The 12,787-nt window shown below is 33.6% G+C and overlaps 1 protein-coding gene across 4 annotated transcripts in view; it reads left to right on the top strand.

Moving 5' to 3' along the window:
• LOC142984925 (zwei Ig domain protein zig-8-like) overlaps window positions 1-12,787 on the top strand; it is a 456,021-nt gene that overhangs the window by 98,765 nt on the left and 344,469 nt on the right. The gene's annotated exons all lie outside the window — the stretch shown is intronic.

The following is a 12,787-nucleotide window of genomic DNA, read 5'->3' as shown; positions in this document are numbered from 1 at the left end:
TAGTTGAAGTTAGTCAGGATAATATTACAAAGTTTTTTAACTAGTACAGTTTTATCTCATAAGTACCTTTAGGCTATTTACAAAGAGCATTTATACAAACAAAAGTATGTATTCATAAGAATGTATGCGAATAACTTTCATATTTTTAAAGTTTCCCATTAAAGTTTCAAATGCAAATAGTAAAAGTTCAAAAAATTCACGAGCGCTATTTCCGTTTGTACACGAGTTGCTTCAAATACGATACGTTTCTTTTCTTACCAAATATTCCATTTATATTTGTGTTATTGTGACAATTTTAGAAGGAAAATGTGACGCTATTTTTAGTTTCACGGTGAGTTTTTGAAGGAAATGATTTGAAAACAATCGTGTGACATTTTTACATATGATTATATAGGTTAGTTACCTGGGTATCTTTATCGATTGGTTCTTTTGGTCCATAACATTTCTTTTGTACCATCTAATCGGATTTTACTTATTCAAATTAATAAATTGTCTTTACTCATAACATTTATATTTTAAAAATAATATACGTAAACAAGATAATAATTGTACCTACCTTTCATCATGCAAATCGAAAAAAAGCACGATGCAAAACCTAAATCAGATTTTGTGCTCAATAAATACAGCAATTTTAAAAAAGCTTAAGTAATAAAGCTTACGGTAATCAAAAGCCTTACTCAATCGCATACTTTAATATTAATATAACACACGTTTTAATTTGCCAAGTAAAATTTAATTTACGAATTTCTACGAAACTCACGTAATATCATTTTTGATCAACCCCACGCCTTACAGCAAGATCAATGCGTAACCCTTCCCTCAAATATTTGCATATACCATCGCAATTACGAGCATTTAGCGACTGCGACTGCGACGCGACGTCTGCGACTAATTGGTCGCGATAATTGCGTGGTCGCTTCCCGTCGGTAGTCGCTTCCGCCCCGCTGTGGAATGTAAGAAAGGATGCGTTTGTGCCCAGCTCCACGGCTTAGATATATGTTTTATACGTTTAGATGGCTCGTCGGTGAAATTATTGCGAGTATGAGCGAAATGAGGTTCGTATTTCTCTGCATTTCAACGTTTTCAGGCCTTAATATTAGCGATTCAAAATTATTTTAGAGGCTATTCTTGCATCTATTAAAATTTTGTGTCGCGCGGACTTTTAAGGAACATACTAGTATAGATTTAAAGTACAGTTTGGTACAAAACCAATATTTGTGGATGTTCATATACTATAGAATGTTGAAACCTTATCGGCTGACTTTTGCATCACATGCCTTAGCATTTATTAGGCGATGGATATAGTGAAATAAATTTAGAAGGATTTAATAATTTTCTGTGTTCACATTTGGGGGTGAATTATTCATTCAAGATGTATATTTCTAGTTTACTGTCTAACTTGCCGTATTCCTTTTGTCTAGCATCCCAGATATTTTACGACGGTTCCCATATTCCAGAGAAAACTAATTCTAGTGGTCTGAAAGAGAAAATTAGTCGCAGCAAATATCATCAAAGTCTCGACAATTCTTCAGAAAATATTGTAAAAGCTAAAATATTCAAGTTGTTTAGTGATATTCTGTAAACATTGGAGCGTAACTAATAAACGTTAATTAGTAAAGCGCGAATTTATTTACAAATATCTAGGGCTCGACTTTTTAATTTGTCAAAATGATAATTTACGCCGGCTCCTTGCCGCTTCTGTAATGAATTATAACATCTTTCTTACATTATTTTGGCAATTTCGTTTTATTTCTATAAATGTTTAGCGTTTTAGTTTTCGTTCGTACCTACCTATTTTGCGGTTTCGTGATAATGTTTTAGAAAAGTAGTTTTTAGCTGGCGTAATACCTATTCTGAAATTAAAGTTGGTCAAACGTTTAGACTTTTAACTATGTCGTTTAGTAGTTATTTTCTTAATTACTGACTCGTAGTGCAATTTCAAATCGAGTTAATTTTGCTTTTTCACCGACAACTGAAATATGAAAATCTCATGAATTACTTCACCAATTAAAGCCTTGTTTTTTAGTCAGACGTGTAAGAACAAATGAACAATAATATGATAGGAATTTTTCTACACATTATGTTTAAATTAAGTTCTAGAACAACAATAGGAACGCACAGTTCAATAACCCTTATATTATCGGACCTATATTCTATTCTTCTACAATATTTCATAAAAAACCTACAATCAATAATAAATCAAGTCTAAAATCGTAATACCTAATTACTATTCCCCTGCTTCGCACGTGGCACATTTAAATATAACACAATTACTCTTTGGTGGCATAACGAGGCCTGTCAGAGCTGCCCTTGACCGCAGCCCTACCAAATTACTAGCAACTAAGCTGGAACATTTCAACAACTAATGTGAAACTGAGCTTCGAAATACTACAAGTTAAACTTGAATACACACTAGACTTGTAATAACAGTAGCGCGATTCTGTACAGTCAGTACTGTCGAGTATCGAAATTTTGACATTTAGAATGTAATGCCAAAATATTTCCTACGACACCCGTCAGGGGCGCTCATCAGATTTTCATACAAAATTTCTCGATGACAAGTCGGTTGTCGGTAGTCGATAGTAGTAGAGAATTGAGCTACAGAAAGACGAATATAATGTTGAATTAATGCTTAACTTTTGATTATACTCTTAAATTTTCGACTGATTCAACTGAAATTAACCAAGATTCACACATATGATTTTATTTTACTACGGGAACCTTTTCATGCGGACAAAGTCCCGGGCGGAATCTAGTTAAAAATGAAAAGGAAAGTAAAAAATGATTGATGCACTGGAAATCATTGTGTTGGCTTTTGCAACCAGAAATTTACGAAACTTTTATACGAGATTTAGTATACATAGTGGTTAAGGTTGTGAGCAGAAGCTACTTCATACGGAAGCTAAAGATTCGTTTTCCACGCGAAACATATATTTTAGTTTTACTACTATCGACTATCGACAACCGGCTAGCTTTCGAAAAAAGATATTAGTAAATTGGATCAGCGCCTCTAGCGGGCGTCATCTGAACTATTTTTGCAGTACATAAAAGTGGGTTATGTAATTAAGAAATTACAATAAATATTCTACAAACGCAGTGGATACTGGTCTTAACATTACATAGTATAACATAGTCATTTTCATGTTCAAAAGTTAAAGTAAAAGCTCTAATGTGTATTTACTATGTAAAATAGTTGAGCATAGTTCTGAAATACCTTCTCATTTAACAACACATCAGTGGAGAGCGCTTCAGACATGTAACGTACATAGAGGTACTTTCTAACTAGTACATAGGTTTTCGTGTTATATTTAGAATATGTAGAATGTAGATGTGTTAATTAAGAAACTATATTATTTGATATAAGACTTTTAGAGTAAGTAATTTTAGTCACTACATGTTAGCTTCATAAATCTTTCTTTTTATGATTTGGGTTATTTAAAAACATCATTATATAACATTTAAGGTTTATTACGATATATTTTGCCATACTCTAGGAATCCTAATAACAAATCAAAGAATGGCTAAACACAAAACATTTTTTTAGTTAGAAATTCGTACCAAAAATCTGTTGAGCAATATCTCATTTTTTTCGTGATTAAATGCATAATACGTACAGTCATACTAGCACTTAGGATATCTCATTAATACATTTAAACCAAACTCCTACAAAAATCTAAAATTTTCCACTCCAACACAACCATACGCTTTAATATAATCAGTACAATAATAAACGTAACGAAATTAATGCGGTCCATACAATTACACCACCTCTTCACATTGTATGGGGCCCTGGTACTTCCACGCTTCGGCTGAATATTCAACAGCCTCATTATCATACACAAATACACTTTTACATCCTGTTACTGGTTTCTGACCCCCTTCTTCCACCCCATAGGGGGTAAGTATGGAGTCGTGAAAAATATTCCTAAGGGAGGGTTAATTATTATAGTGTTTATGACGTCTTTAGGGGGTGATTTGCTGAATCGTGGTTTTTGGATTGTTGAATTTTTATATTTGCAGTTTTTAATTAATGCAGCGAAGTGACTGGAAAAAGGGAAAATGTGTTAGACATAGCATATATTATGTTTCATATTTGATGTTGATAGCGTGTAAAACTATTTTAGTTAGGTTTTTTAGAACTGGTTAGGGTCATTGTAATCAAGGATAAATTAAAGATCTTCATTTCAATTGCCATTTACGCGAAAAACGTGAAAAAAAGCCAAGAATATGAAATCTTTTAACATTCCGCAAACGTAATCTTAAATAGAATTTCATCATCAATATCAGTAATCGTTTTCCATAATATTCTCAAACTTACTAACAATAGATTTTTATCGTCTAGATAATGACGTGCCCGTTTTAGATGATCACTTAGTGCTCAAGAACTGCCACCTTTTTGTGCCGAGAGGAAATTGGAAGTGGACTCAAATGTTCCAGAACACTTTGTCAGGAAAGTCTTCTGTTCAAATGTTCATCTCAAAGAAAAGGTCATTTAATTGTTACTTTATTTGTAAAAAACGTCCTTTCGAAAGGATTTTAAAATTCCCTGTGACAAAAGGTAGGAGAGGTTTATTACTAAGTAAACTACTTTTTGTTAGCAGCTGATTATTTGCCGGCTTGTAAAGTAAAAGAGACAACAAATGAACAATGTAAAGAGTAAAATAAAAAGCTTTTCGCATCAAAACTGTATCCGTAGCGAGATAGTGTTACTTTGTTTATACTTTGTGCTCGACATTTTTTCCCTTATATTACAAATTGTATAAAATTTCTTTTAAATACAAAACAACTCTCATAAAAAACAAATTGTATCATGCATTTCAGCACGTAACTAGTGTCGTTACTCAGTCTTCATACAACAGCCTCAAACTTAATGAATAAAATCGATTTCAAGATACACTCAGAGCTGTGTGGAGATTTTTTACCATATTCGACTATCATCAACTGAGTAGCTATTAAGAAATCAGCTATTACCACTCGTTCTTTCCGTAGGGATAGGCATTTCAGGATATTTCGTCACTACATCTGGCATATTCGACTTATATGTCTTTGAACCCTCAAGGCCTTTGCCCTACCAACTAGCTGATATAAGACAGCTTCATTCGAAACAAACAATAATAAAACAGTCAGTTATTTAGCATGTGACACGTACAGTCGTAGACAGTCGCACACTTTATGATCTGCTAAATATACATATTCTTTTGTATGAACTGAACAACATTGTGAATACGTGAACATTAGATTAGTGACGGAAATCTGATTTTGGCTTGCTTTTTTACTGCTTTAGCAATGGAGTTTAATGATTAATTTTAATGGTGTTTTAAGGATTTTTTATCAACCTATGCTGTCCCATTGTTAAGTGTATATGTCCCACAGGTCTCTTTTCAAATCTTCCACCTATCTCTGCCCTTGCCTAACCCAGACCGACCATCATATAAGTCCTAGAGGTCTTTCGAACGGTTTCAAAGATTATACACATAGTATAACAAATTGGTTGTTACATACATAATGGAGCTTTTGCGAGTATACACGGCTTTTAGTTATCTTACATAAGATATTCACATAACATTAAAATTACAATGTATGACATATTGACTATAAAATTTTATTATTATTTTATGAACATGAACAGAGGAAGCGGCAACCAATTTGATCAAACTGCGGGTCCAAAGTAGCTAAAGGCAAATTTTATTTTATTATCATCCCCATAAAACGAAATAATTTCCACTCGTAAACCATTTCAATTTATAAGGTAACATTAAAGAAAATATCACAAAGCTAAATCAACCCCCAGAGTTATGCAAATTAAAGTTTTGGAGCGCAAATTATCAACCCCCGGGGGTGCAAACAAACAGTCATAAAGTAAAACGAACCATTATAATTGAAATTCGACTGGGGGTGCGTTAATTTTTAGGCGGCGATAAACAGGAAAGTCACCCTTAGGGCGAGAGCTTTTTGATAAGCGGATGCGAAAACCTCGTTCCCGGATTGTAACCCAAATTTGAATGCCATGCCGTCTATCTAATCAGGCCAATTCTGCTGCTGACGATGTATTTCCTCTACGAGCCCGTGTCAATCTCGCTCAATGGATTTCTGTGAATTAGGCGACAACTTATGGCCATTGTGTCTACATCGTCTATTTTTCCAGTTTTCCAGAGAATTGAATACGTTTTTAAACTCGGCAGTTACAAGAAACTGGCTAATAAGTCTATCTGCAAAATTAATCTTAATAATGTCGAAGCTGATAGGAACCTTCAAATGGAAGTCTGAAATTCAGGCCTATTAAATCACAAGCCCTACATAACATGGTTGTAAAACATATACCAAACAACCTTGCCTACCCTTCAATGTAATAGAGTCGTATATTTTATGTTCGTAAACTAACGCGTGACCACGACAAACACCTATCAATCTGGCCAACAACCATATATCTCTTCAAGACACCAATATTTCCACTTAATCCTGATACAAACATTATTTACCCTGACATTTGGACAAACATTTGATCAAACGTTTGTCCAAACATTTGTTCAAATGTTGGCCTTATTGCCCATAGATTTTGAACAGAATGTGTTGGTGGGGTTTATCTGGTATACATCAGTCTTCACATAAAGAGGTTTGCACATTTGTCTGGGTATCAGCGAGGCCTGCCGACCCTCAGGGATTACGAGGGATGGTGAGGATTATCGGCTCTGTATATATTGTGCGTGCTACGTCAGATGGGCGGTTTGGTGCAAATTTTCAAATGTTATTGGTAACATTTGTAAAATTGTGTAGACGTATTTCAGTGGTTTTGAAGCATGAGTGTACGAAATGACTGGCTTTAATATGAATAGTTACATTTTGAAATAAATATTGCTCTAATTTTAGGTCCAATATAATTACTGAGCAATAAAATAACTGTCAATCACATAAGTTCCGGGTTAGATTCCTGAGTTAAGTATTCTATACTACTTAACTAATGTAAGCTAATATTACGTACGGAAATGTCTGTTTGTCCGTTTGTTACGCTTTCACTGTTAAACCACTCAATCGATTATGACGAAACGTAACTGGAAGACTTTGTTGAAGACTCGACAAATTGGAAGTCATATTTCTGCCTATCACTTGGATGTATGAAGTATTTTGTTATAAAAACATACAAAATAGGAGCTAAACCTATTTTCCTTTCTCTCATGTTATTAGATAGTTGTTTTGACATCACAAGTCCCATACGTTGAATTATTCAGAGGTAACTTAGCATATTTCCCTGTGCCATAAACTGACACTCAATTAATATATCTGCCTAACAGGGGAATTCGCCTTTTTTCTCAGAATTATATCAAATTTGCTGTTCTATGTATTTGTATTGAAGTTTGTTTATGAATAATATATTGTATTTGTGATTGGAGATGAGCCTTTTGTAAGTATCTGAAAATAATAATAAATAAATAATAATAGCTCTCGAAAATTTTCTAGTACTCTTTACAGTCGTCGTACAATTTTATTCAAAAAAATTGACTGATTAGGTACAAATTTTGGTTCCATTTCTCGAATCGTGTACTTGGGTTTTCATGACGTTTCAACGTCCTCAAATACCGTCAAATCTTATAGTTATTGAGACTATGTTTCACCGTCTCTAAATTATCAAAAAGCTAATCAAATGAAATTTCGCAATAGTTGTCCTCATACTTTTACTGTCATTTCATCTTTTTTTTAAAGATAATATAGCACTTTTTTATGTTTATTTAAAGACTGTAAAACGGGCCCTCACTTTTTTAGTACCTAAAATCTATGTAGGGAAGAAAGATTGTATTATATCCTGACAAGAACATTTGACTACGATCCATTTATACAACTACGGTTCAAAATACCTAACTATATCAATCAATAACATGTCAGTCGTCTCACGTCATCCACCATCATCCCTTAGGGCTTCAACGGTCAGGATCCCAACTGTCAGCAGTGTAGGGATGGTTTAAATGTAGTTACACTAGACCAATCTATATTAGAACCACTTCACTAATTAGTTTGCAGACTGCAATCTGTTATAACTAAGATAGTGAATCTTGATGAAAGTTTTCGAAAAATTTTAAGTAGTTTTGACTAACGATTATAATTATGATTTTTTTCAACGTAACGTTCGCTTTAATGGTAAATCTTGTAACAAATATAAAAATTAGATACTTTTCTACATAACAGTTCCAGACAATTTGTTGAAGGCAAAATAAAAGTGGAATTCGAACTCAATCTCTATTATTGCCAGAAAATGAAAATATTGTTAATTATGTAACGCTCCATCCTAAAAATAACCATGCCCTTGTATTAAATTATTTTTATAAGAAGACAAAGCCACACGCAGAGACTAGACTAACAATTCCGTCCCAATCTTAGTAACAAAGAAAAAATACAGTTCCTACCAATCCGTTGTAACCTCATAAGGAAAAACATGTAATCTCGTTCATTTACGTACAAATCAGATGAACCTTGGCCGTGATCCGCTCCCAATAACAAAACCACGCCATAACCGATAACAATCTGAAGGTAAACAATCCTATTTGCTAACTGAGATAGCAAAAAACTGTGATACCAATACGATATTACGAACTAATACTATTTTTTATGAGTCTTTCTTGAGATCTGATAAAAGGGAGAGAAAATTTTGCTGCTAGATGTTAGAAATTGGTACAGTTTTTTTTGTAGTAAGTATGTGAATTGTGATTTTAATGGGAAAGCTATTATTACTGTTTTATGTAAAATTCGTCTTATTTCTATAAAGCCACTGTTCACTGCGAGTTTGTCCGTATGTATTGCAGAATACAAAATTCTATGTATTGCGTCTGGTTACAAGTTCACACAATTTCAAATTTCATCGATTTCACCATTGATAAAGCCTATTTTTTGTCTGATATTAAAATATTATTATGATTGCCACTTTTTGACTGAAATTAGGTTTCATTCATTCAATCTGACATACTTTGCGGCAAATAATAAGCAGAATGAAAATAAAAGAATAAGCAATCTAAAAAATTGTTTGTGTGCCACTTACTATATGAAAAAAATATCTCTGAATATCGTCCAAGGTTATATTCCCCTATTATAAAAAGAATGAAGAGTTTAGTCCTCAATTAATTCTCTCCATTAACATATCAAAGGGATGCATCTTAGGCGTCGTTAGCCTTGCAAAATACATGCATAGTTTAGTGATCATTAACAACGACAGCTTTTTGTTAGTACGTTACTAAAATCCCGTGAAATACTTAGAAAGCTATAGCAGTGGCAAATAATGAAATTTCCATCAGTGGAAGTATTTTAAAAATAGATTAATCCTGTATAAGGATTATTGATAGACCGGGAATGCGAAAGTCTGTACCAAAATATATCTTGTTTGAAGAATAAAAATAATTAAAAACCAGGGATACAATAACCTGTTTGAGATCTAATTAAAATGACAGGCGGAATTTTGTGAACTACAAAACAGAATAAAAGATAATTAGTAGAGAATTTTCATTAAAGACTTTAATTAAGTTTCTCGCACTTTTAAAGTTTCAATCGACTGCAGTAAAATCAATTGCAAAACTTTATACAATAAAAACGACTGTCATCAAACAGCAAATCTTTTGTGACCTAATCCCGCAGTTTATAAGCAAAGCTTTGTTGACTCACACGTCACATAATTCACTCAATGTCAGTCAAAGGTCAGAATCCAACACCGATATTTTGCAAAATATATTTATTGAGAGTTGGCGAAACGCGTAAAATAAAATCACCCTTTTTGATATTTGATTGAATACTGGCAAATTGTCGCTTGTCATGTTAATTTATTGTCCCCGGCGAAATATATATATTTCATTGAAATATGTATACGGGTTAAAGAATGTTCGATATTTCTGTGGCTGTGCTGTTGCCAGTTGGGTAGAGTATTTAAATAAGTATGGTTTTAAACACTGGGTTTATTTCACGGCAATTATGTATCATTGTGAATGTAATATGATAAAGGATAAGCAAAAATTTCGTACCTTTAACTAGCCTCATTGTTTTGAAATTTGTGAAGTTAATAATTATAAGTAATTTTGTTGTTTTGTCCCGATTTATCGATTCAGTGAGTTATGTCTTACGCAATCGAGGAATCAAGCCTGATACCACATAGCATAATCGCGTAACTATAACTAAACTGCGAGTCAGCATATAGCTAAAATTAACCACAAGCGTTTACATTAATATGATTAAATTACAATAATTCAATTGTAGCAGGTGTTGTCACGCAATATTCGAATTAATCACGAATCGTCGATATTTTATCTAAAACCTGCCACTTTTCTATGGACGCCATAGAAACTGAATAATTCATAGCGAAACGTAGCCAAATTAATTTATACGCTGGTTAATTACACGCCTTGAGGGAAACGCCATCTGAATAATATAATTATGACCTTATGCCGAAGAATTATATAGAAATTGTGATTTATTATCCGAGGAAATGGCGAAATATATGAAATGGACGTTATTAATGGTTTATAAGCGGCGGTGAAATAATTGGTAAGGTGTAGGAATTACGATTGTGAGGTGCTCAGTACTAAAGTCATTTCGAGCTAAGTATTTGACCTAGACTCAAAGGCTGGCTATATTTCTATTAGGTGCTGTATGATCTATGGCAGAAAAATCATTAAAAAAGTAATAGACTAACCTGATTGATGTGCTAATGATCATGTTGATCTTAGAGGCAATTTCCTATCAACACTTAGTATTAGCCATGTAGAATTTTTATATGGAAAGTTTGATAAGTGCCTATAATTCCTTCTGGGAGAACTTTTTGTTGACATTTTGACACAATATGTATGTGTAAGTTTCTATTGTAGCAAATCGTGCTACTGATTAGGTACAAAGTCGTAATTTAAAAGTAGTTTATTTTAATTCTTATCGAAATCTGTTGGTAGTTTACAATTCAGAAATATTACATATAAGCCAGTAACATCTATCTATGAAGCTTTTATTGTGTCCTGTAAAAGTCTCACAGTTTCCATCTATATTACTACATAAGCCATGTGTTCAAATAGTGTATATGAAAATACCTTTCGGTACCTGTCTCTGCGAAAAGGTATGATATCCAAGAACTGGTGATTTATGAAAGGAAACAGCGAAATATATTAAATGTATGTTATTAATGTGTTCTCTGTGCGTATTCTACGAGTATTAATCACGTAGTTACAATTAGTGGACAATAGATGGCAGTAGAATGCCAATTGTATTGAAGGTCTGAGGGCGAAATAAGCACTAAGCTGTACCGTGCTGTGTTAAGTAAGTTAGCTTCCTAGTCTTTGGTATTCTAATAAACAGATTTAAGTTATGTGAGCGTGGAAGACAGAAGTACGACTAAAATGTCGATGTGGCAAAAATAAACCTGTCATCAGATTTTTTTGTTTTTGTTTTTACGATTTCCTGTTCGTACTTAGTGCTTTTGATAAATGTTTGCTTTTGATACGTGCCTGGTATTTAGCAATAAACTAGCCTTCTGTTCTATTCTAAAGGTTTTGTACAAAGCTTCGGGGGAGCTGTAGAAATTAAAATTTGTTTCACATGGGAATTGCACCCATGATCTCTTGACATAATGGTAGTGTCATGTCAACCGCATTTTATTACTTACACGTCTTTCTATTTATGATCATCTATAGAGATGCCTATAGAAACGAATTAAATCAGTAAATCACAGCATAGTACAGCTCAGTATCTCTCTCGATATTATTCAGTCACTCTAACACAAGTACTAGTTTCAGTTGTTGTATTCAACAATAGAAACTCGCTGCTATACCTTCTGAATTAGTTTGTTCTTTGAAGTTTAGTTTATTGTTGGTTTGTCGATTCACTACTGGTTTTGTATCGAAACAAGGCCAGACAATTTATCATGGAGTGAAGACGGTGTAAGTTGATCTTAAGACATTTTGCTTCTAAAAGTCGGAACTTTAAAAAACCAATGTTTTAACTCATAATTGGACCCTGTAGGTAGGTACCGGGCTTTAGACTTTCTCCTGCAAATTTTTATCACTTTCTTGTTGGTTTAACCGTGAGAGTGTAACAAAACAGACAGACAGACTTTCGTATAGTAATATTGGTACCTATAGTATGGAACTAGGAAGGTGATATTCATCTTTAAAATAACAAAAGATACTGTTTCATAAAAAAAAAAACATTCGGCTAGGCGTTAATTCTTGTTCTAATATAAATTGCCGACTAAAATAGGCCAACTACTTGACTTCCAACCTTTATTTGAAAACAGGGCTAACTAATAAGGCTTAATTGTAGTGTATCACATATAAACTTATGTACCCTAAGCCTGGTTTAATGGCTTGAGATCAAAGGCCCTTGTTCGGATGCCGGACGAGAACGCGCGCGTACACGTTCAAACTAACCGCGAACGCGGCGGTTTGCGTTAAGCCAACAAAGCTGCCCACTTACATAACAAAACAACAAGAGATGTATTTATGAGAAAGTATTTTAGTTTGTATTTTATGGATGTGGTTGTGGCGCAATTGTTATAGTACTTTTACTAGAGGAAGAACAGGATGGTTCGATTCTGGTACAGGGCTTTTTGTGTAGTTCGTTGTTTTTTCAAAAGTACAGGCTGCGTTTCAACGGGTTATTAAAATCAAAAGGCAGTGTCTTTTAATCAACATCACAAGCTTTCAAATAGTGAAATTTCATACGCATGGCAGCAAAAATCATCCTAGTGGCCAATCTCTAAGCTCGTTGTGAGTACCGCAACACATAGGTATAAACGTAGCTAAGGGCAGTTTTGTAGTTTTGTTTCCTCCAT

This window comes from Anticarsia gemmatalis, chromosome 1, assembly GCF_050436995.1.
Source record: "Anticarsia gemmatalis isolate Benzon Research Colony breed Stoneville strain chromosome 1, ilAntGemm2 primary, whole genome shotgun sequence".
Classification (NCBI taxonomy): Eukaryota; Metazoa; Arthropoda; class Insecta; order Lepidoptera; family Erebidae; genus Anticarsia; species Anticarsia gemmatalis.
Note: the sequence above shows the minus strand (reverse complement) of the source record. Positions and strands in the feature narration are given on the sequence as shown.